The 25209-nt window shown below is 47.9% G+C and overlaps 1 long non-coding RNA gene and 1 pseudogene across 1 annotated transcript; both read right to left on the bottom strand.

Annotated features, from left to right (window-relative positions):
• Positions 1–544: 544 nt before the first annotated feature.
• Positions 545–2284, bottom strand: LOC123611961 (uncharacterized). The gene is made up of 2 exons (XR_006719083.2): positions 2154–2284; positions 545–993 (listed from the first exon to the last, which is right to left on the bottom strand). It is a non-coding gene; the product is annotated as an uncharacterized LOC123611961 (long non-coding RNA).
• Positions 2285–6112: 3828 nt separating this feature from the next.
• Positions 6113–7158, bottom strand: LOC105078084 (nicotinamide/nicotinic acid mononucleotide adenylyltransferase 2 pseudogene; annotated as a pseudogene).
• Positions 7159–25209: the final 18051 nt, after the last annotated feature.

Below are 25209 nucleotides of genomic sequence, written 5' to 3'. Positions count from 1 at the left end.
AGGTGACGCCCCTCCTGCCCCCGACTCCTGGGCCCCTCATCCTGTCCCCTGCTTTACAACCATCGCCACATTTATTTGTCACAAGTTATACAATTAGTCTGTTTAAGGTGCTCTCCACCAGCACGTGAGCTGCCAGAAGGCCACCCCTGATTTTCTATTGCTGGAAACAACATGGGGGACCCAGTAGGAGTTTTTGAACATGTGCTGGGGAACCAAGTGAATGTTTTAAATCATGACTGTGATCTGTTCAGCAGTGGCCCCTCCCCGCTCCGCTTCCCCATGCAAATTCGGGGTGTCAGTCCCTCCTCAGTCTCATGGGCTTGAGTCCCTGTGCTGGACCTTTCCTGGGGGTGGGGACCCTGGAGAAGGCTGGCACGCCCTGCAGGCCGTCACTTCCACGCCCTTCCTCCTGCACGACCGCCGTCTTAAACTCAGAGTCAGCAGCTCCAAGAGGGGCCCTGCTGCACAAATCATCTGCACACCCTAAAAAGCTGTTTCTTCTCTGATGAGGAAAATGTGCTACCATTTCCTGCTCTCCTAAGAGTTGGAGGTTTATTGGCATTTTATTAACTCTTAATTGGACTACAACTTTAAGCAAACCAATGAATGTGCCCTTTAAAACAGCTGTATTTTTATGGGCACTTGTTTCCACAAATTCAGAGTTCAGTGTAAGGATTCAGGTCAGTGAAGCAGAGCTTGCCGAGGCGGATTATGAGCCCCTGTGCAGCTGCCCTCAGAACAGCAGTGCTTAAAAATGGTTTATCTTCACACGTCCTTCCTGAGTGAAAGCAGCCTCCCAGTGTCACGCGATCCAGCTGTGTGAATGTGCAGGACCCTTGATTCTGTGTGAGGTGGAGGAGGATCCACCTGTGCGTAGACCCCTCCCCAGCAGGTCTGGCAGGAAGCACCAGCAGGTGTGTGCCAGACAGCTCCGGTCTGTGTCTGGGGCTCTGCTGGGGCCTCCCTGGAATTCAGGGGCTCACAGACCTATGGCTGCAATAGATGCAAGAGATAACTGATGAGATTAACTTAACTTTGTAATTCCTGCTCCCCAGACAGTCCCTAATGCAGCAACGAGTACTCAGATCCCTAACTTCAAAGAAGACAACTTCCAGATTCTTAAAGTTCTCGGAGAGGTGTTTATGCCATCAGCAGTGCTTAGCTGCTGTCACATATTAGCTCTTGGGGTTCGGTCATCACATCAGGCACCCACATCCGCCTCGGTCCTCTCCAGAGCAGAGAGGAGAGCTCTGACCACGGGGGTGCAGTCCTGCCCTCAGGAGCTGGGAGCCCGTCACACACACGTTTGCGAGCACAGCCACCATACCCCGCGGTTGCTGGGCCCAGGGTTGCCGCTTGGTTGTACATCTGTTGGTTTCACCTACTGACCATCTTCTCCAGGGATAAATGAGTGATTAGTTCCCCACTAGGGTGGATGCCTTCAGAGTGGCTGTAACAAGTTACCACAATCTCAGTGGCTTAAAATGACACAAGGTTATTCTCCTGCAGTTCCAGAATCCAGAGTGCAGAATGAGTTCTGTGGGACAAGTTCTCCAGGTGCCGGCAGGGCTGGCCCCTCTGGAGGCTCCCGGAGAGACCCTGCCGGCGTCCTCCAGCGTCCCCTCCTCTACCCTCACAGCCAGCAGTACCACATCCTCTGTCTCTGCCTCTGCTGCCTCGCCTCCTCTCTTCTGTCTTGACCATCCCGCCCCCTTTATAAAGACCCACCCAAGAAAGCCTCCGTCCAGACACTTACCTTTGTTACGAGGACGAATGCCTCCTGCCTAGAAGGTCACAGAGTCAGCCCTGAGTCAGCCTACCACACTCACATCTGGAGAGAACCCAGCCTGGGGTACTTCTCCCTCCTTGGGCACAGGCTAGAGCCCCAGCCACAGGTCACAGGGCCGGGAGGGAGCAGGGTTGGCATCTGCATGCCTCGTTCTGAGCCTGGGGAGCCCTGGAGCCCCAGAGCCACCCATCAGAGACCTCGTCAGGAGGCTCGCATAGGCACCGACCACACCCTCCTCTACAGGAGGGAGCTAAGGCCCAGGCCTCTTACCCTGCTGGTCAGGAAACTCACTGTCGGAAACTTGCGTGTTTCAACTCCCAGTGGCGATAACCCCCCACCCCTGGTCCCCTGGCCCTGCACTCACCGCACCCGGGAGAGGTTCCGAGCAGGCCCTGGGCCCAGGAACAGAGGGTTCAGGAAGGGACGAGCCCTTCTGCCTGCGGCCTTATTGGAGCACTCTTCCTTTCTCCTCCCGCCCTAGCCAGCGCCCAGCCCCGCCCCTGCACGGCTCCCAGCTCCTGCTGGTGTAACTGGACGTGAAAGGAGAACTAACCCTGCCCCCTTGTGGAGAGGTGGTGGATTGCGTGTTCGGGATGGATCCTGGGAACGGCTCTCTTCGCTTTTAATAGAGCAGTGCCTTCCTTGGACGCTCTGCAAACCAAGATGGACAGCTTTCCCAGCAGCTTTGATGGAGAGCAGAGCCCACCTCAGCACGTCAGCACCCCTCCAGGGATGGGAGGGAGGGACGTTCGAAAAAGAAGAAAACCTCTAGGACACCCCTCCCACCCAGAGAGCTGTTTTAATCGCCGGGTTGGTCTGACGCCAAGGGTGGCTGGTCCCACACTCTCCAGGCGCCTCTCCTAGCCGGGCTGCCAGCCTCGCTCATGGTGTGGGGGCCCCACAGACGGGCCTTTCTCCCCAGCCTGTGGTTTGGTTTTAGGTTGTTCTCAGTGACAGGCACCTGCCTTGATCAGAACACTTAAGAGCTGGACAGACACTGGCTGAGGAACAGCCATTTCAAGCAGTGGGACGGGCAGTGGAGATAACGGACGCCTGGCTTCCCAATACCCTGGCCCTCATTTGCCCTCCTGGGCATGGCCAGAGCAGGGGTGCCTGAGAGTGTGATCATGTGTTGGGGGGGGGGGTCCCTCTGCACATCTGCAGGGGGACAGGAGGGCGTCCTCATGCCTCACCCCCTACGGCCCCACCAGAAAGTCATCCAGGAAGCAAGGGCTAAAGGGTGTCTTTGAAGCTGACCCTGGGCCCCAGGCTGTATCATGCAACCCTCTTCTGAGAACAGATGAGCATGGGTGGTTCACCAGGCTCTGCAGAGCGCCCGGGATAGAGGTCTTGCCAAGGATGAGACCGACAGCCTTCCCCCTTCCAGTCCAGACATGTGGCCCAGAGGCTCTGATGGTCACAACTTGGCCTGGTCAGTCAGCTGGGTGCGGGTGGGGGCCACTTGGCACGGTGGGCTCCAGGAAGCCACTGCCCATTGGGTTAACATTTGGCATCTACCAACCCTGCTTAGAAGGCCTCCCCTCCAGGTACCCACATCACTATTCAGTGAATGTGTGACCCCTTGACCCGTGAAATTGTGGCTGGAGTGGGAACAGAGAGGGGTGGGGTCATCAGAAGCACCGAAGTTTTGCAGAGCACGTGTGCAAGGTGTCCTTCAGGCGCCTAGTCTGGGCTACACTGATGCTGTACATGCAGGGCTCCCCTCCAGTTGAGGGGTCCTCGCTCCTGGACCAGATGCCACTTTCCTGAGGGAGCCTGGACCCTCACCCTCACAGTCAACAAGGCCTCTGCCCCGGCCTGGTCCCCATGTCCTGGACCCCTACCAAAGGACCCCTACTGTCACCTTGTGTCAAGCAGCACAGAGGCCTCACTGTTACATAAATAACAAATTTGTTTCTGCTGACTTTCCAGAAATAGCCAGTGCACGCAAAGACGAGCCCTCCTTTCTCCCAGGCTGACTGCAGGTGGGCACAGCCTGGCAGCTCCAGACTCCGTGTGCTTCCGAATCCAGGACTGGGATGTGATTGGTGTTTGGACAGCAGGTTGGCCCTGCGTTCAGCTCTCTGAGCTTCCCTCCCCAGGGGTGGTGTTGGCCTGGTCCACGTGGTTCTGCGTAGCAGGGGCGGCTTCCTGTCCCTCTCGGGCCCTGCAGGAGGCCTCCACCTGCTTGTTTCAGGGGCATCTACTCTGGGCAGAGCCTGCACGTAGGCCCTGGGGCCCTGGGGAGTTAGGAGGGTCCCTGCCCTCAGAGAGCACCTAGCTGGCTGAAGGGGTCTCATCCACTTCCTAATAGGAGGACTGGGGTCCCCTCCTGCTCATGGTACCCCTTCCAGGACACCCCCTCCTGGGCTCAGCAGGAAGTGGACCTGCTGAGAACTGGGAAGATTCTTCTCCCTTTCCCTCAAAGAAGTGGGAGCTCAGAGGGGAACTGGGGAGGGGAGGTGACTCATTCAGACCCCAGGCCCCAGGTCCTGCTGGGGAGGAGTGGCCCGGGGGCGAGACTGAGCTCAGGGGAGAGGGCATTCTGGGGCCCCTAAACTGCAGGGAGTGGCTGTACTGCAGGAGAGGTGGTGTGATGGGGGGCTGTGGCTAGTTCTGGGGGTGTCTACGCAGAGGCCTCTTGCAGGGATCATGGGAGCCTGGATGAGCCATTTGCCCAGAAGATCTCTGAGGGGCTTTGGTGTTGGCTCCAGCACCCCTCCAGTCGCACCCCAGAGTCACATCCAGACCTCTGCTCATTGGAGACAGAGGTTCTTGTGTGGGATCCAGTGAGCTGGCCAGATCCAGGCCCTGTGGCCTCTGCTGGGCCAGTCCTCACATGGAGGTGCCTTGTCTACCCAAGGAGACGCCCCTTCCCTCACTGAGAAGAGATGCAGACCCTTCACTTTCGGGAGACGCAGAGACGCTCCCTTGCGTCGGAGAGGCCTCTAATTGCGAGGGTTCTTTCAGACCCAAACTGCTCGGAGAATTACACCCCAGAGCCAGGCCTTTTTCATTTAAAAAGCCCTATTCTATAATTAGAGCTTGAAAAAGTGGCAGAAAAGTATATAGGACCTAGTCTGCTTAGAACAGGAGCAGCAATCTTGGAAGAAAGATAAGCCCCCAAAGTTCCGAAAAGGCAGCAAAGCGCGTGCTCTGTGCTCTGTGCTCTGTGCTCTGAGGACTGGGCGGCCGCTGTGGCAGTGGGGCTGGGCGTGGCTGACCCGAGGGAGGGCCAGGGCCAGGGTCCTGGGTAGGAGGGGCAGCACCGACTGGGGAGGGGCCCGAGGGCAGATGGGCCCCAACCACAGGGGGAGCCTTCCCACCCAGGGGAGAAGAAGGTCACCCGTGAGGCCCTCAAAGTCACGGGCTTCCCTTCTTCAGACAGTGGGTGTTGAGACAGCAAGGGTGACCCTAGAGCTTGCTGGGCAGGTCCTGGATAAAGGGGCCATGGAGGAAGTGTCGGGAGATAGTGGGGAGCTGGATGGTCAGGACAGGGAACTGGCCCTCAGTACTGGGACCTGAGGAGGCCACCCCGCTGTCCCCACACCCTCTGCTATCCATCTGCTTCCTGTCCTTGTCCCCTCTCTGGGTCCACCCAGCTGCCTGACCCCTATAAGACAGAGACCTCCGGGGCCCTGCCCAGGGTTTGGCTACACCCAGAGCCAGGTTGTGACTCGGTTTACCCATTGGCTAAGCAGGAACAGTGGCGGCAGGGGACTGAGGAATGTGGTCTGATCCCGAAAGACACACGGCAGTGCCAAGAGTTCTTTATCAGAAACGGTGTAGCCTCAGGCCTGGGCCTAATTTAAAGCCCCCAGGAAAGCAGTTCAAAGGAAAACAAGATCAACAATCTTATTTTTTTTTTAAACCACAGACACGGATTTGATCAAGTTCTATGAGGAGTGAACAATGACAACAAAAAACAAAAAGAAAAGAGAGAAAGAAGAGAAAGGAGAGAGGGAGAGAGACGAAAGAAAGGAAAGAAAGAAAAGAAAGAAAGAAAGAGGGAAAGAAAGAAAGAAAGAAAGAAAGAAAGAAAGAAAGAAAGAAAGAAAGAAAGAAAGAAAGAAAGAAAAGAAAGAAAGAAAGAAAGAAAGAAAGAAAGAAAGTAGGAAAGGAGGAAGGAAAGTAGCCCTTTGTGGGAAAGAGCATCCTGGGAAGGCGAGGGCCAGAGCCGCCTCCCTAGAACATGCTGGGAGACAGACGTCAGCACATCTCCACAGACTGCACTTCCCCAAGCCCCATCCCCTCACCCACCCCCAACCCGGAGACTACAGGAAAGTTTGTCCAAAGATGACTGTGGAGTAGGGTATGCCGTGGTTCTCTGCAGGCCCCCACACTGGGGGGGGGGGGGGGTTGAGCCAGCAGGTGGGGACAATAGCCAAGATGAGGAGATGGAGAAACAGAGAGGCAGGAGAGAGATGGGGACCGACGACAGAGGCTGGAGGGGCCAGTGTGTTGGTGGAGGACCAGGGGAGAGTGGAGCAGAGGGCCCTGTGGCTGCTAGCCCAAGGCACTGATGTACAGCTGGCTCTTGAGAGTGTAGTCAATGACCGGCTGGGACAGGTAACCCACAACGTGGCCGTCCCCATGCTGCAGGGCCAGCCTGCTCTTGGTTGAGGTGACAACAGACATGGGATGGTTGATGTCATCCTTCACCACCATGATTTTTTTTGTATTCGCAGAGTATTGAGGAGTGATTCATGATTTGGTCTGTATTGGCTGTGTCCCAGGGCGCCACCAAGATCCCTAAGCCCCCAACAATTACCTCCGTATCTGCCTAGTTCCAGAGCCCTGGGATGCAGAAGGACTCCAGAAGGTCACTGCCACACAGCAGCAAGATCCGCAGTTCAATCTCATATCGCATCACCGTGCCCAGGTTGGCATTCTCATCCACAAAGGTGAAGTGCTCCACCGGCGGGCGGACACAGCAGATCTGGCTCAGGTTTGCCCCACCTTTCCCAAGATCTTGGCTGCGGTGGGCTTGGTGGGCACGTTGCTGTTCTGGTAAATGGGCTGGGAGGTCTCATTCTGGGGCTGCGTGATCACAGGTGTCATGGAGGGTGTGTTGACATTGGAGAGGATGCAGCCAGTTACCCGCGTCATGAGGTCCGGATGGTGTTCGAGCACGCTGCAGGTCATCTGCCAGATGTCCTGATAGCACTCCCACAGGTCCACCCTGATCCAATCGGAATTCTGGTCGGCCAGCTGACACATGATGAGTCGGTGCCGGCTCGACACAAGGCCGTGTTTTCCACAGGCGTCGTGGACAGAAGAGACAATCCCGCCAATGATGATAAACCTTCCAGTTTTGTGCAGATAACCCCCGGCTCTTTCAGACATCTGAGCGTGCCCTTTGGTGATGGGACTGAGGCTGCTGCAGGTGAGATAACGTGGTCTTGGCAGTCTTGGTCATGGCACGGGTGGGCCCCTCGCGCTGGTCCAAGGGTGGGCACTTTCTGTGTCTCCGTATGTCTGCAGGAGGAGAAAGGACTGTGAGGCTCTGGCGGTGGATGCTGTGTCCCAACAACCTTCTTGAGAAGTAACTTCACTTGAGACACTGCCGGCCTTTGTGGCCAGACGAGGCGGGGGCTTCCTGCGGCCTGGCCAGACACTCCCTCTCAGAAACGTGAACCCACGTAGAAATTATGAGGGTGTAACTCTCCCAACCTGTGGTTTGCTCCCCCAGCTCCTCTTACGTTTTACTCTCGATATGAAAACTGAATTGCAACAGGAATGTTCAGAATAGGTCCTGCTCGCTGCTTCAAGTCCCGGCCGTCCAAAAGAGGTAATGAGACGGTGCTTTCCTCCCCAAGGGTATTTAGTTACACCGTCTCTGCTGGCGTCCCTGTCCTAATCCCGGCCCTGCTCAGATGTCCTCCTACCAGGCCCCTCAGGCCCATCAGAGAGGGATCTTCTGCCCTGCGGGGCAGGGCCCCCAGCTCTCCTGACAGGGAGCATCTGGTGGGTCCTGCGCCCAGGCTGCTCTCAGCAAAGGAGCCTGGGTCTCATCAGAGGAGCCTGCCATGAGGATTGCCCTATTCCAAACACAGGTAGCATCGCCAGAGGAGGGACCTAGAGGACCCTGACCTCCATCGGCTATACCTGTATGGATGAGCACTTGGACTCCACTCGGCCTCACATTGCATAATACTCTCACACAAGCATGAGGAAAGCCCAGGGAGAGGGCTGGGCTGGCAGCAGCAGGGAGCCCAGGACAGAGCTGCCCCTACAACACTACCTCCACCTCTCCAGATGACATGGCAGATGGTGCTTTCCTGGTGGCGAGAGAGGTGCCGCCCACTACCTGGCCTCTGCTGCCCGTTGTCACCCGGTGGGGATCTGGACACACGTCCCAGGGGCTGGGATGAGGGCTAAACTGCTGCCCAAAACCCCATCAGCTTTCTCCAAGCTGTATCCATCATGTCCCCTATTTTCTGTCTTTTCTGATGCTCTGTCATCCTGGGGCCTTGCTGGCCAGGAAGAAACTGCCCCCCAGGGTTAACTCACCTTAGAGATGGTAGGTACTCCCCCATGAGCCCACCTGCCCAAATGCAAACCAGCCAGTGCAGAACCCACGCCCCACCCTCCTCTCAGGGTCATACACCCCAAGCCGCTATTCCCCTGCTCGGAGTCACCTAGGCCAGGAAGCAGACAGCTGGAGACCCCTGGAGCCCAGAGCCCACCCAGATTCTTCAGTCCGTCCAGCTCTAAGCCAGCTCCATGGCTGACCCTGCCTCTCCCGTCCAGGGTGGACAGACAGGTGCTCTGGCACTGCCAGGCTGCAGGCCCCCCAGGCAGCCCACCCGCCAGAAGACAGATCGTGTCTGTCCAGTTGCCTTTTCGAGGCAGGAAGGTGTGTGATCACTGGGATGTTTTGACCCCTCCTTGTCGGGGATCTGACATGAATTGCTGGGGTGGTACTGACTGCACAGAACAGCACCAGCGACAAAACATGGGTCTTGACTCCTGAAAAGACGAGGCCCAGTGTCCCTTCTGCTCCTGGGACCCCTCAGAGGGGAGCTGCACCGCCTGGCATGTTGCTTCCTCCCCGGCCAAGGCAGAACCGGCCAGCCATTTGGGGCAAAAATCATTCTTCAAACAGAAGCAAGCCCTGTTCCTGTTCCCCTTCCCTCTCACTGACTTAGAATGATGCCTTCCTACACCAACACAGCGAGCTGTGGTGTTAGGACCTGATGGTCCACACTGCAAGCATTTGTAACTGAATCTGTCAAGTGGTGATAAAGTGATAAAAACACTAGAGATTGCTTCTCTCTAAAATCACATCGGCTTTGCTACAGTAATCTCTGCTCAGAAGACTTGGTGTAATCATGGTGCAAAGCTCAGACCCCAGCTCGACTTCTAGCACTAACCCAGCGTTTCCAAACATGAACTGAAGCATCACTGCTGTTGACCTTTGTAGAAAATATGTGCAAAGTGTACATTCTTTATTTCCCCCCCCAAAATAGCATATTCTGGGCACATGACATTTCAATGATGGAGCTGCCAGCCATCAGCAGTGTGGAGGGTACGAGAGGACCTGACACCAGAGAGGTCCTTGTGACCTCTTTTCTCATGCCAGTCACCCCAGGGGGCCACCCCTCAGGACTGACTGGCAGAGTCCTGGCTCTGTCCTCCCTCCACGGACACCGGCCCAGCCAGCCCCACCCTGTACACCGTGGTTTGTAGAGAGCACAGCACAGGCCCCAGCGGGCAGAAGGAAGCACTGCCAGAATCCCCTTTGTGCGTGAGGGACAGAGGCTTCAGCCTTGCCCTCCTCAGGGCTCTGGGCCTGAAGCTCTCGTGGTCTCTTACGGCCACTTCTGTGGTCATGCTCTTCCTTTCTGAACCAGCTTGGATGCTTCTCCCCCAGAATTTCTCCTGGTTCAGTCTGTTGGGCTTGGCAAGAGGCCCACACCCTGGCCCAGAGCAGGCTGGTGTGAGGGTCGTCAGGCCCTTGGACGGTGGGACAGGCAGAGGGTCAGTGTGCACTTGGCGCTTCTTTACGGGGATGTGGTCGTAGGACTCACGCTCCTGTCGGGACAGTTCCTGGGAAGGGGTGTGGACACAGGCCAGAGGCCACAGCCGGCCCACAGGCTTGAATCTCCCGTCCCCGCCCCGGCTCTCACTTTGCCTTTGCTGTTACTTTTCTTTCCTCAAATGCACACCAACTGCAGATCCCCAGCCGAGATGAGAGAAAGTGAATAAAGTTGAACTTCCCTTGCTGAGTTCTGATTCTTATAACAGCTAACTGAATTAAAGGCCTGGGCCAGCAGGTGGCTCCTGGCAGAGACTCTGGAGTGCTTCCCTGTGACATCCCACCTGGGCAGGGCACTGCTGGCCCCACTCTGCCTGGGCAGCCCCAGATGCCAGCACAGTATTGGCACCCAAGACACATGTGGATTTACACAGGACTAGGTGGAGGGACCTGGCAGCCTCCAGGGTTAGGGTTAGGGGTTAGGATTAGGGTAAAGATTAGGGGTTAGGGTTAGGGTTGGGGCTGGGGCTGGGGCTGGGGCTAAGGCTAGGGTTAGGAATAGGGCTAGCGTGAGGCCTAGGGTGAGGGCCGGGGTTAGGGTTAGGGTTATGGTTAGTATTAGGGTTAGGGCTCTGGGTAGGATTAGGGTTAGCATTACATTAGGCCTAGGATGAGAGCTTGGGTGATGACTAGTTTGAGGGCTATGGCTAGACCTAGGTTTAGGCTGGGTTAAGGACTAAGGTTATGGCTACAGTTATGGTTAGGGTTAGTTTGGGTTCGGATTATTGCTTGGGCTAGGTTTAGGGTTAGGGTTACGGTAGAGCTAGGGTAAGGGCTAGGTTGGATTAGGGTTAGGCTATGGCCAATGCTGGTCTTTGGGTTAGTGGTACAGTTAGGGTTAGGGCTAGGTTTAGGCCTATGGTTAGGGCTAGGATTAAGGCTAGGTTTAGGGTAAGGATTAGGGTTCAGGTTCGGGTTTGGGTAAGGCTAGGGCTAGGGCTATGATGAGGACTCTTGTTAGGGCTAGGGTTAGTACTAGGTCTATGGCTAGGTTTAGGGTTGGGGTTTCCGTTTGGGTTAGATACGATGAGGGCTAGGGTGAGGGCAAAGGTGAGGGGTAGGGTTAGGGTTAGGTTTAAGTTTAGGGTTAGGGACAGAGCTATGATGAGGGCTTGGCTGAGGGCGAAGGTGAGGGCTACTGTTAGAGCTATGATGAGGGATAAGATGAGGGCTAGGGTTAGTGTGAGGGCTAGGTTTAGGGCAAGAGTTAGGTTTAGGGTTAGGGTTAGGGGTTAGGTTTACGATTAGGATAAGGGCTAGTGTGAGGCTATGGTGAGGGCTAGAATGAGGGCTAGGATTAAGCCTACAGTTCTGGCTAGGCCTAGTGTTAGGGTTAGTGTTAGGTAGGGTTCGAGTTCAGGCTAGTTTTAGGGTTAGGGTTAGGGTTAGGTTTAGGGTTAGAGCTATGATGATGGCTCAGATGAGGGCTAGGATAACACCTAAGTTTAGTGGTGGAAGGAACTGCAGATTTGGTGGAACCAGTAAGAGAATTAGAATCAGAAGTCAAGCCTGAAGATGTGACTGAATCGTTCCAACCTCAAGATAAAACTTTAATGGATGAGGAGTTGCTTTTTAGTGACGAGCAGGGATAGTGTTTCTTTCCTTTATTTTTTAAAAAATAATTTTAATTTTGCTCATGCTTTTTAATTTAATGGAGGCATTGGGGTTGAACCCAGGGCCTTGTGCATTCTAAGCACACACTCCACCGCTGAGCTATAACGCCCCCTCCCCCAGGAAGTAGTTTCTTGAGATGGAATCTACTCCTGGTGAAGATGCTCTGAGGATTGTTGAAATGATAATAAAGGATTCAGAATATTACACAGACTTAGTTGGTAAAGCAGCGGCAGGGTTTGAGAGGACTGACTGACTCCAACTTTGAAAGAAGTTCTAGTGTCAGTAAAATGCTATCACACAGCATTGCACGCTCCAGAGAAATCATCTGTGAAAGAAAGAGTCAATCAATGCAGCCAACTTCATTGCTGTCTTATTTTAAGAAACTGCCACACCAACCCCAACCTTCAGCAACCACCCTGCTGGGTCAGTGAGCATCCATCAACACCGAGGGAAGACCCTCCACCAGCAAAAAGTTACAACTCGCTGACGGCTCAGATGATGGTTAGCATTTTTCAGCAATAAACCATTTTTAATTATGGTATGGTAGTTTGTCTTTCATAGACATAATGCTATTGCACACTTAATAGACTACAGTGGTGTATAAACAACTGTTATATGCAGAGAAACACCAAGAAATTCATGTAAGTCTTTTTACTGCAACATTCCCTTTACTACAGTGGTCTGGAACAGAACCCACAATATCTCAGAGGTGTGCCTGTGCTTTAGAGAACTGGCTTTGTCGCCAAAGAGACCCAAAGTGGAATTCAACCAATTCTAACGTGTTCAAGCTTAAACTACTAACTGTAAAAATAATACTGGTAACACCTCTCTCTTAGAGTTACTGTGAGAATTATTATGAGAAAATGTTTCTAAACGGCTGGGAGGCTGGGACCTAGTACGGTCATAATCAATGCTAAGTATTAGAAAAGGAGTATAAGCTTTTTCCAATATTGAAATCCAATCTATAACAGAAACTTAATTTCTTACAAAATCAATTTACTTTCACTGGTCCCATCCTGTGGACATGAAATATTCCTGTTATAAAATCTGTCTATTCTAGAACCATGTCTGCTATCTCTCTGTGGTTTAAAATTTTTATCTTCACCTGACAGATCACTTCCACTGGACTTCCATGTTATAGCTGTAATCCCACTGGTGCCCTTAGATGTAGTAGGTTCTGTTAAAGAAAAAGAAAATGTATAAAAATGGCCAATTGATACGGTTACTTATCAAAATATGCATGTTAATTTTCCAAAGTCACAAATAACACAAAATCGAGATAATAAAAGCAATGTCTTATTTCCAATCTTCTGGACTAAAGGCCTATAAACAACCTTGCAAAGATTCTTTGAATTAAAGCCAAATGACAAGAAGAAAAAGTAGTAACTAGAACTGATGAAGTTATAAGACTAGGAAAATGACTGGAGCACAAATGAAAACTCAAAAAATAACCCTGAAATGATTATAAAGCTATAACTTCATAGACTATTTGACCAAGCCATAAGGAAAAAAAAAAAAACCCATAAAACAAACTGCAAAGCCAATACTCATCCATGATAGGAATGCTTCTGTGTGCTTCCTCTGCCACTTCAGGAGCCCTGATAGCACCAATTTGTTTAAAACGCTTAAGAAAACTTTATTTACTTAAACTTGTTATTTTGAGATAACAGCTGTTTCATATATAGTTGTCAGAAACAGAAGAAGCCCTTGTATGCCTCACCCAGTTCCTGCAATGGTAACATTCTGCAGAACTACAGTACAGCCTCACAGCCAGAATGTTGATACCGGTACTGTCAGAGAGAGAGAGAGAGAGGGAGAGAGGGAGAGAGGGAGAGAGAGAGAGATAAAGAATTCCATCACCGAGAGTATATCCCATGCTGCCTTTTTAAAGCAAAACACAGCCCCCTCTCCGCCTCATTTCCTAATCCCTGGCAACAACTAATCAGTTTTGCATTTGTACAACTTTGTCAACCCAAGAATGATATATAAATGTAATCACCTATGTCACCTTTTAGGACTGGCTTTTTGTGCTCAGCTGAATTACCTGGACATTCATCAGGTGTGTAATCAACAGTTATGTTCTTTTTATTACTGTGGACAGACCACAGCTTGTTTCACCAGTCACCCCTTGAAGGACATCTGCATTATTCCCAGTCTGGGGCTACTACAAACGAAGCCACTATGAACGCTGTGCACATGATCTTATGTGAATGTAATTTTCGTTCTCTAGGATAAACGTCTAAGGGTGCAATTGCTAAGTTGCATGGTAACTGCATGTTTAGTCTTATAAGAAACTGCCAAACTATTTTCCAGGGTAGCTGTGTCATTTTACAGTCCCACCAGCAATGTGTGAGTGATCCAGCTTCTCCACAACATTTGATGTGGTCACTATTTTTTAATTCAGCCATTCTGATAGGCAGGAAACGTAGAAGGAATGCAGTGACTCCACCTTGGTGGAACCAGAAGTCCCAACAGGAAACTTTACTGACACAGATCAGAAAAGGAATAGATATCTAATAAAAATCAATTTTTCTACTCATATTGAGTAGATAATTGAGTTATAATGCTAAAACAAATATACAAAAACCTTTCTTAGTTACATTTCAATATACTATGAGATTAAGAGATTAGACATTACAACTCAAGTTTTCCAGAAGTTAAATGGTGGGGGATGATTATAGCTCAGTGTTAGAGTGCATGCCTAGCATGCACAAGGTCCTGGGTTCAATCACCAGTACCTCCATTAAAAAACAAACAAACAAACAAAAACCCCAAAAACAAATTACCCCCACAAATTTAAAAATAAATAAAAACTTAACAAAAAAGGAGTTAAATGGCTTCATTAAATATGTATTAATATAACACCTCTGATATAGTAAACCCTGAGGAAACAACAACAAAAAGAAAACTCCTGCCTTCAAGGAATGCATACTCTAAAAGGCCACACTACTTAATCATGAAAAGAAAAATTAAACACTAAATTAGAGGTATGTCATTGTATACTGATGGCACACACAAAAAAACAAAAGCAAAAACAGATGCTCCACTTTGTATTGATCAGGAAAAGAAGATTTACTGACAAAATGATGTCTGGAAAATCAACATGTACAAAGGCACAAAACCATGAAATAACAGTAAACATTTACTAAACACTTACTTTGTGCCCTGAGCATCTAGAGTTGCTAAAGCTGTCTATCCTTCAAAATATAAAATTAAATATAAACCATTCAGAATAACATAAGAACCCACATTGATTTAAAGAGCTAATAAAACTAAGGTGTGTACTTACTTGCAAAAACCATTACCGATCTTTTTTCACTATTATGTGTCTAGAAAAGTAAATCAGAATGAAGAAATGGAAGGCTACAGACTAAAATATCTGTGTCCCCCTAAAACTCACATACTGAAGCCTAATCCCCGATGTGACAGTGCTAAGAGGTGGGTCTTCAGGAGGCGATTAGGCTACGAGGGTGGAGCGCTCATGAATGGGACCAGTGTCCCACAGAAGACGCCCAGAGAGACCCCTGGCCCCTTCCACACGTGAGGACACAGCAGGAAGGTTCTATGAACCAGAGGTCCTCCCCAGACCCCAAATAAATGTATGGACTTCCGACCTCCAGAACTGTGAGAAATAAATTCCTTCTGTTTACAAGCCACCTGGTCTATGGTATCTTTGTTACAGCAGCCTGAGCAGACTAGGACAGGAAATACAATTATCACTATTTTCAGGTTGTATAGTGGATTCATAAACCCATAAATTACAGGCATTTAACTACATAATTTATATAGACAAAACCTCTGCCAGGAATTTATCATGCAGTAACCCATGTTATTTGCTGAAAAGGGGTACCCTTGAAATCAAGGCCCATTCCAATGAAATTCCAGGAAGGACATCAGCCAGACTGTGAGAACAGTTTACATTTACAAACATTTCTGGGTGCCCAATGTGTACCAGGCATTCTGCTGGCATCTGCTGTTACAGGCTGAATTGTGTCCCCCCCGCCCCCAATTCATTCATATGTTAAAGTTCTAACCACCAGCACCTCAGAATGTAACCTTATCTGGAGCTAGGGTTTTTACAGAAGTAACTGAATTAAACTGAGGTAATAGATAGATAGATAGTCTTATAAAAGAAGAAATCTGGACACAGAACCAGACCTGCAGAGAGGGAAGACAATGGAAAGACACATGCAGAGAAGACAGCCACCTGCAAGTCAAGGAAAGAAGCCTGGAGCACATCCTAGCAGGAGCCGACTCTGCCAGTACCTTCCCTTTGGACTTCCAGCGTCCAGACCTGCGAGGTAATAAGTTTCTGTTGGTCAAACCACCCAGTCTGTAGCACGGCATCATGGCAGCCCTAGCCACAGCCTAGCCTTAGCCACCTAGGATCCAAAGAAGAGCAACAGAAGAGAGTCTGCCCTGAAGAAGCCTATGATCGAATGGGGAGAAAAACACGTCAATAAATAATAATTTAGAAATTTACTAATGCCTCTCAAGGAGATTTCTGACCTCAATAACAAAGATTTTGAGAACATATTTTGCAGGGCATTTTAAGAAAAATACTATTTCCTTTTCATTACATAGTTTCATTTTGATACTTCTTCTTCTTTTTTTTTTTTTTTTTTTAAAGTTCTGCCTTTTAAAGAAAATCTACAAAGGTTCCAGCCTCTTTTCAGGTTTTTACCTTCCTCCTTGTCCCTCGCACCTTCTGAGGAACGTGCATTTGCTCACTTCTCTCACCCCTTCCCACTTCCTCCATTTCCTCCCCCTTTCTCCTCTGGTCTTCAGTGCCTTACAGGTAAGGAAACAGAGACATAGAGACAAGGAAACGGGGTCTCCCCCTTTTTCACACACTCTGCTAAAGTATGTTTCCTTATTTCTGATTCCCAGCTGTCCAAAAAATATTACTTCCAAGTCCTAAAAATTTCATAGCCTGACCTGAACTAAAACTTTAGAAGTTACGATTTTAAAAAGGAGCCAGTTCCAGGACGTGCCTGGGCCCCTTTTCTATCAATGTCTATCTGTAAGCTTTTGTTAAATTAGTAACAATTCTTTCTTGCCTTAACAAGCTGCTTATGCTGTAAATAAAGTACACACGGACATAAGCTCTTGCAGCCTATCAGCATATATTGCTCATTCTACAGGGCAGAAAGTTCAGAAGGATGGGTTGAGTATATACTGGGATGGGGAAATGATCCCAAAAAATCCTTTTGAAATTAAATACAAGGTAGCAGGGGATGGCTTGCCATCCACAAGGTCCTGGATTCAATCCCCAGGACAATCAATCAATGAATGAAATAAATGAATACAAGGTAGCAGCGTATTTTTCTTTCTCTCTCCAAGCTGAACTTGACTATGCCAACTTTAAATCTCCAGGAAGAGACACAAGCTACATCTGTATATGAAAACACAGTTAGCTGGCCCTTGAACAACACAAGTCTGAGCCGCGTGGGTTCACCTACATGTGGATTTTTTCCAAAAATAGGTCCTACTACTGCACAGTCCGCAGTAGGTGAATCCATGGGTGCAGAGGGCTGACTTGTAAAGTTTATTACAGGTGGATTTTATACTGCATAGAGGGCCAGCACCTCTGGCCCCCCACGCTATTCAAAGGTTGACTGTACTATTTTCTACATACGTTATATAATGACAGCTAAGAAATCAGAATTAAACTGACCTTTGAAAATCACAGCATTTGGCACTAATAATAATAATAATAAAAAATAAGTTCTGCAGCACCATCAGAAGACTGTGATATTACAAACGCTTTGTGCCAGTTTATTTAATAATACAGTGTTTTATGAATTTAAAAAAAAATGTCCTTGTTTGTCCTCACCCACAAGCATCTTGGAGTGTGTTGTCTAGCTGTAAGTGTTGTCCAAGCGCTTATGGTTTTGCTGTCTCATGACTCTGTGGATTCAGAGACATTTAAAAACTATGCCTTCACTGCTGCCATTCCTGGGTTTCCATGTTGTTAATTGTTTATGTCAGCCTGGGTAGGTGGGAAGGATTCCCATTTTCAACCTCACCACTATAGCAGAAGTGGAGTTTGGGCTTCTGCTCCGAAAGCACATTTTGGTGCCTGTGTAAGAATATGTTGTTTTGCAGTTTATCCATTTTCAGTCTTTCTTCTCTAGTCCTTATTTTTTAATCATCTTGTGTTTGAGTTCTGGTGCTTAAAGCCACAAATGCTTAGAATAAAGTGAGAAGTCATTGAATGGTTGGGGGGAAAAAAGGTATTAGTTTAAGGTAGGGATTGCTAGTACTATTGATGTAGGAAAAACGGATGTGGGGAGTGAGAAGAGCTGTCCCAGGCTTCGGCTGAGCCCCTGGGGTGTGCCTCGCCAAGTGTGGGTCCTGGGCTTCGCGCAGGAAGGAATTCAAGAGCGAGCCACAGTTGAGTAAAGGCAGATTTATTCAGAGAGACACGTTGAAAGGCAAGAGAAAGGCCACCAGGTGTGGGGGTTGGGTGCTCAGATTCAAAGTAGGTACACACTCCATAGACAGAATGTGGGCCGTCTCTGAAGAGGGAGAGAGAGGGCTGGCCGGGAGGCACAGTGTTGCCAGTTCTTATGGGCTTGGTGGCTTCATATGCTATTAAGTGGGAGGGCCAGTCTAAGTGGCCTGGGGAAGGGGCTGGGATTCCCAGGAAGTTGGCCTTTTCCCACTCTGACCTTTTGTGGCTAGACTTGGGACTGCCCTGGTGCCTGCGGGCATGTTATTCACCATGCTGCTATATTACAATGGGCGTATAATGGAGCTCCAGATCTGCCGGAAGTTAAATCTCCCATCACCTTGAGCCTCAAGGCCTCCTGGGGGTTGAGTCTTTCACCATTTTGGTGTTAATTGCTGTGGCACTCCTTGAATGGCTGTGCCCTGCCCCCTTCCTGTCTCACCTGTCCCTATTTTTCCATCGTCTTGTGTTTGAGTTCCGGTGCTCAAAGCCACAAATGCTGAGTACAAAGTGAGAAGTCATTGAATGGTTGGGGAAACAAAAGAGAGAAAAGTATTAGCTCAAGGTAGGCATGGCTAATGCTATTACTGTCAGCATGTAGAATAAGATAAACTAGATTCTAAATCTAGCTAGTTCAGGACTTAGAATATTGAGCCTCTGATGGGGACTCCACAAAGCTCTGCCACTCTTTCCTGGTGACCCAGCTTGACCACCCTACCGTGTCTGTGCCTCGGCTCTCAGTTTTACAGCTGCAGCCAGACCCCTCCTAGCTGCTCCAGCGGTGGCCCCAGTATATGGCCTACCTGTCACTGCCAGCTGAATGTCTGCTTCAGTCAGTCTCTGTGTGTGGTGTGGCATGCCGTGTCCTTCTTTGGTGTGTGCTGTCCGGTTTTCCCAGCGCCATTCATTGAGGGGACTGTCCTTTCCCTGGTGAGGTTCCCGGCTCCTTTCATGTCAATTAACTGACCACATACCCATAGGTTACTTCTGGGCTCTCTCTCTGTTCCTCTGGTCCGTGTCCTTATTTTTGGGCCAATTCCACACTTTTTTGGTGACTGTAGTTTCATAATGGAGTGTGAAGTCGGGGAAGAAGATGCCTCCAGCCTGTTCTTTTGCAGAGTCTCTTTGGCTGTTAGAGTCCTTTGTGTTTCCACACAAATGTTAGAATTCTTTTTTCCGTTTCTGTGAAAAATGCCACTGAAGTTTATTTTATTGTATTGAAATATAGTCAATTTACAATGTTTGGTTTTTTGCTTGTGTGGGGCATAGTGATTTGACCAGGCTTGCTTTGAATTTGAACATTGCTTTGGGTAGAATGGACATTTTAACAACATTAATTCTTTCTATCTGTGAGTACAGGATATCTTTCCACTTATTTGTGTCTGTTGTTTCTTTCCTCAGTGTTGTGAATGAAAAATACTGCAAAATGTATCAGTAAGCAAAGAATGCTGAAACCATCAAGTCATCAGCTGCCGCCGCCACCCCCCAGTGAAGACAAGCCTTGCAGCCAGCCTCTTGGTGCACTGTGAAGGGACTCAGAATAATAAAGGACAAGATACTGGCCCTAGACAGCTAGAAGCTTGTCAAAGGAATGAATTCAATGAGCCCAAATGTTTGCTTCCTCCCATACATAGAAAAGAGCTGAATTCTTTAACTTGAGGTACCTGGTTTTCTTTAGATAACAAGTAATCTTTTATTGTTCCACCTACCTGGTCTTTGTTGTAAAGCTCCTGTATATCCTAGCTCCTCCCCTACCTCTTCGGAGCAGTCCCTCAGAATGATCCGAGAGGCTGTCATCCTGGCTCAAGTCCTCCCACCAAATAAAACATAACTCTCAACTTTAAGGCTGAGCATTTATTTTAGTTGACAGTGTCTTAGAATTTTCAGTGTTCAGGTCTTTCACATCCTTGATTAAATTTGTTGCTATGTTTGTTTTTTTTTTTTTTTTGATGCAATGGTAAATGATTTTTTTAAAAGTCCTTTTTCTGATGCTTCATTATTAATGTATAGAAAGACAATTGGTTTTTGTGTATGGATTTGTACCTTGTAGCTTTACTGAAATGATTCATAAGTTCTAACAGTTTTTTTGATGGTTTGGTGTGGAAAACTAGAAATCAGAAATTGCCCTGTTTGGCCTCCTTCCAGGTCATCCACAGCACCTAAAACATAGTGGCTGTTTAGCATCAGCACTTTGGGTGAACTGGATCTGGTTAAGGGTGGGCCTCTATAAGGAAATCTAATGTCTTCTCTGCTTTTTTCATGTGCTGTTGACATGGCTGTGTTGAAAAGTGATTTAGTTTCTAGTAATTTCAAATGTATAAAACACTTTAAATAGCATTACACAGGCCTCACATTTGCTACCTGATATAAAATACTCCAGTGGGTTTTACTAAAACTGGGATAGTCTCTCGAGGAATCAGCAGATAAACCCCAAATGAAGAAGTTTCATGGTTCCACCTTGTAATCCCATCCACAAGCCCACTTCAACCTTCACCGTTGCCCCAAGTTACGGAAATGTCCTTTTCCATTCTGATCCAGTTTCCTTTTTCTGAAACCATTATGATAATTTCCCTCATTTTCAAAACCTTAATGGATTTAAAGTGCACGAGATGGTGCAGCCTGGGCCTCTGACGTCGTGCACGCAGAGCGCCCTCAGTGCTCATCCCAGCTGTGACGTGAGTCATCAGTGCTCCATTCATTTTCCCATCATGATTAGAGATGCATCACATAACATTTACTGTTTAACCACTTTAAATACACAGCACTATCGCACGGACTGCATTTACACAGTTGTACAAATATTCTCACTATCCGTTTCCAGAATTCACTCATTTTCCCCAAGTGACACTCTGTATCCATTAACGCTGACTCCCCTCAGCCCCTGGCAATGATCTTCTGTCTATCTCTGAATTTGGCTTCTCTGGATACCTTGTCTAAGTAGAATCATATAACATCTGTCCTTCTGTGTCTAGCTTATGGCACGTAGCACAGTGACTTCAAGATTTATCCACCTTGTAACACGTGTCATAATTCCTTAGCTGTTAAGGCTGTGTAGTGCCCCATTGTGTCTACACCACATGTAGTTTATCCATTCATCTGTTGATGGACACTTGAGTTGCTTCCACCTTTTGCTATTGTGATTAATGCTATGATGACCATGGGTGTGCCCATGTCTGTTCCAGTCCCTGCTTTCAAGTATTTTGATCATACACCCCGAAGTGGAATTGCTGGGTTCCATGTTAACCCCATGTGTAAGATTTTGAGGAACTGCCATGTTGTTTTCCACAGTGACTGCACCATTTTACTTTATTCCTTTATCTGGCAGGATCATAGGGCAGTTTATGGACACACCTCATTTGTTTATGTATTCAGCCTGTGACAAATATTTCAATTGTTCCTTCTTTTTGGCCATTGTGAATATTGCTGCTGTGAACATTCATGTACAGTCTTTTTGAACACCTCTTTTTAATGCTTTGATGTTTATATCTAGGAGTGAGGTTGTTGAACCATAAGGTAACTATATTTTAATCTTTTTGAGGAAATGACAAACTGTTGTCCATATAGTCTGTGCCATTTTCCAATTCCACAAGTAACGTTTAAGGGTTCCAGTTTCTCTAAGGTTTGCGAATATTTGTTATTTTTATTTAGTTTTTGATTGTAAGCATTCTAAGTGTGTTTGAAGGGGGATGGCATTGTACTAATTGGCATTTACATCATGACTAATGATATTGTCATGTGCTTGTTGACTTTGTATGTCTTGTCTGGAGAAGGGTCTCTTCAAGTTCTTTAACTGTTTTAAAAATTGGCTTGTTTGTCTTTTTGTTTATGAGTTGTAAAAGTTCTTGGTATATTCTTGATAAAGATTCTTTTCAGGTATATAATGTGCAGATATTTTCTTTGATTTTGTGGGCTGTCTTTTCACTTTCTGGATAGCATCTTTGACGCACACAAATTTTACTTTTGAGGAAATGCAAATTATCTTTTTTCTTTCATTGCTTGTGTTTTGGTGTCAGATCTAAGAAAATTGCTAAATCCAAGGTAAGATGATTTATCCCCATTTTTTTTTTTGACAGTTTATACAGCTGTCCTCCCTTATCTGTGAAGTATTGGTTCCAGTGCTCAAGTCCTTTATATAAAATGGTGTAGTATTTGCAAATAATCTAAGCACAAATTCCTGTTTACTTTAAATCATTTCTAGGTCAGTTATAACACCTAATACAATGTAAATGATATGTAAATATTTCTGAAAAATAGTAATGTGAAATAGTTGCTGGCATGCAGCAAATTCAAGTTTTCCGGAATGGAACTTTCTCGAAATATGTTTTTTTCCCTATTTGAAGTTGGTTGATTCTGTGGATGTGCAACTTGCAGGTAAGGAGGGTTGACTGTAATTTTTTTTTTATTTTTAAATTTAAGCTTTTTAACGTATCTTGAGTTAGTTTTGTGTGTGGTGTGAAGTAAGGACCCAGTTTTATTCCTCTACACTTGGGTACCCAATTGCCCAGCACCATTTGTTGAAAACATTATCTTTTCCCAGTTTAATATTGCCCACGGTTGTCAAAAATCAGGTGATCCTAGACAGATGGGTTTATTTCTGGGCTCACCATTCAGTCCCACAGATCTATAAGTATATATTTGTGCCAGTATCACACTGTTTCATTTCCTGTTGCTTTGTGCTAAGATTTGAAATTGGAAAATGTGAGCCTCCAAATTTGATTTTCTTTTTCAAGATTGTTTTGGGACTTTGGAGTCCCCTGTGATTCCATATGTAAGGTAGGATAGGCTTGTGTACTTCTTCCCTTAGGCCTTGGGACTTTTCACAGGAATCACATTGAATCTGTAGGTTGCATCATGTACTGTTGCCATCTTTGCCATCTTAACAAGATTAAGTGCTTCCATCACCATGGGATGTCTGCATATTTACTTAGTATTTCTTTCACCAGTGCTTTATAACTTTCAGTGTACCAGTCTTGCATCCTTATTAAACCTCCTCCCAAAGTATTGCATTAATGTTGAAATTATTTAAAAGGGAATTGTTTTGTTAAAATCTTTTACAGATTATTCATTGCTAGTGTCTACAAATAAAGTTGATTTTTGTTGATTGATGTTTTGTTCTACTCTTTTGCTGAATTAGTTTAGCAGCTCAAATAGTCTTTAGTTGATTCTTTAGGAGGGTCTATATATAAGATGATGTGAATTGTGTCTTTGAATAGAAGCAGTTTTACTTTTTCTTTTCACATGTGGTTGCATCTTCCTTCTTTCCTCAGTGCTCAGTGCAGATATTCCAGTGCAATACTGAGTAACAGTGGGGAAAGCCAGCATCATGGCCTTGTTCTTGATTTCAGGAGTAAACCTTTTAGTTCTTCATCATTGAGCATGAAGTTTGCTACGGGTTTTGCATAATGCATTTTATCATGTTGAACAAATTTCCTTTTACTGTCTTGCGTGTTTATGAATATGAAACAGCACTGGATTTTGTGTAAAGTTTTTTCTGTATCAATTGACATAACCTTGTGTTTTTATGTCACATAGTTACTATGGTATATTACATTGCTTGGTTTTAATATGTTGAAAAACCTGGGTTTCTGGTGTAGAGACGCTTGTAGTACACGATCTTTTTTTTTTTTTTTTTTTTTTTTTAAACCTGTTATGGTTAAGGGGTATGGGTTAAATTTAGGGTTAGGGTAAGGTATGGGTATGAGTCAGGGCTAGACTAAGGCTAGTGTGTAGTCCTGGGTCAGGGCCATTGTCAGCATTTAGGGTTATTGTAGGGGTTGTAGAGTCAGGGTTGGAGGGTCAGGATGAGGGTAAGGGTCAGTGTTTTGAGTTTACGGGTCAGGCCAAGGGTCTAGGGGCCTGGGGTTAGGGTATAGGGTTATAGGTTAGGTGATTTGGGTATAGGTGAGGGTGTTAGGTTTAGAGCATTAGGGTTAGAAAAGTTAGGTTTAAGCATCACTGGCCCACTTCCTCCTCTTTCCTCTCCATCTCTCTGAGGTCCCCAGGATGGGCAGGGTTAGCCCAGGGGCACACATGAATCAGGGAGTTGACTCTACCACTGTTTTTCTGCTCCCCTGTCCTGGGCTCTGAGAGAAGAATGAAATGTTTGTTCTTGTCACTGATGGTTTCAAATCCAACTCAACCTCAGTCAAGGCTTGTGGGGCCTCAGAAGTCACACAGTGTTTTCCTCTGCCCTCTCACCTGGGCAAGGCATTGCTGTCCCCACTCTGCCTGTGCAGCCCCAGGTTCCAGCACAGTACTGGCACCCAGAACACTCAGTAGACAAGTGTGGATGTACACAAGACCGGGTGGAGGGACCTGCCAGCCCCCAGGTGCTCCCTTTGTGTGTGTTGATGGGCCCCTCCTGGAACTGGCTGGATATTTTGTCCCATCTGAGTGGGCATCAAGGGATAGTCAAGTCAGGCAGGACAGCCCTTGACTTCTGACCATCTGGGCAGGCATTCATGGTCCTCCAGCTCAGGCCAGCCTGGTCCTGTCAAGCCCCTGTTGCCAGTTACTAAGCTGACTATGCTGCTGGGCAATTCAACAGCTCCCTGAGCAGTGTAGAGAGCACCTTGGGAAGTTTCAATTCTCTACATCCATGGGGCTGACAAAAGGGCCTTCAGCCTCGTAACCTCTTAGCTTGCTAAGAGAGATAACAAACCAGGTGGCACCCAGACGTGGGGTCCTTGGCAGCACCATACCCCATCGCCTTTCCATGTGCTTTTGGAGTCTCCTCCCCTCCCCGCAGCAGAAATACTGGGCCTGAGGCCTGCAACGGCTCCACCCCACCAGGCCTCCCACAGGGTCAGCCTTGCACAGCCCCCAAGAAGGCTTTTTTCTGCATCTATTAAATCTCAGTTATCTTCAGCTTTAAGTGGCTTTATACCAACTATGGGATTCTGCCTGGTTTTCCATACCTCCAAATTTGTTCTTCTTTTTCAGGATTCCTTGGTCTATTCTGAGCTCCTTGCCTTTTCCACATGAATTTTAGATTGGTTGTCAATTTCTGCAAAACCCCACCTGGGATTTTGGGAGGAAGAGCTGACTGTCACCAGGGCAGTAGGAAAGTGGGGGATTGGGAAGCCCCAGGCTTCTCAGCTCAGCAACCAGGGAAGGCGGGGCTGCCTCCTGGGGTGTGGGGAGTGGCAGGATCACAGCCCTGTGAGGGGCCTGTCAGCCTCAAGGTGAGAGGGGGATAAAGTGGCTAGACAGATGTATCTGGGCTGGGAGAGGGGTCCAGGGAAGAAGAGGAGAGGCCAGGTTGGGGCTAGTGGGTTACAGCAGACATGTTATCCCCAAGGTGAGAGGGGG

Source organism: Camelus bactrianus, chromosome 18 (assembly GCF_048773025.1).
Source record: "Camelus bactrianus isolate YW-2024 breed Bactrian camel chromosome 18, ASM4877302v1, whole genome shotgun sequence".
NCBI lineage: Eukaryota > Metazoa > Chordata > Mammalia > Artiodactyla > Camelidae > Camelus > Camelus bactrianus.
Note: the sequence above shows the minus strand (reverse complement) of the source record. Positions and strands in the feature narration are given on the sequence as shown.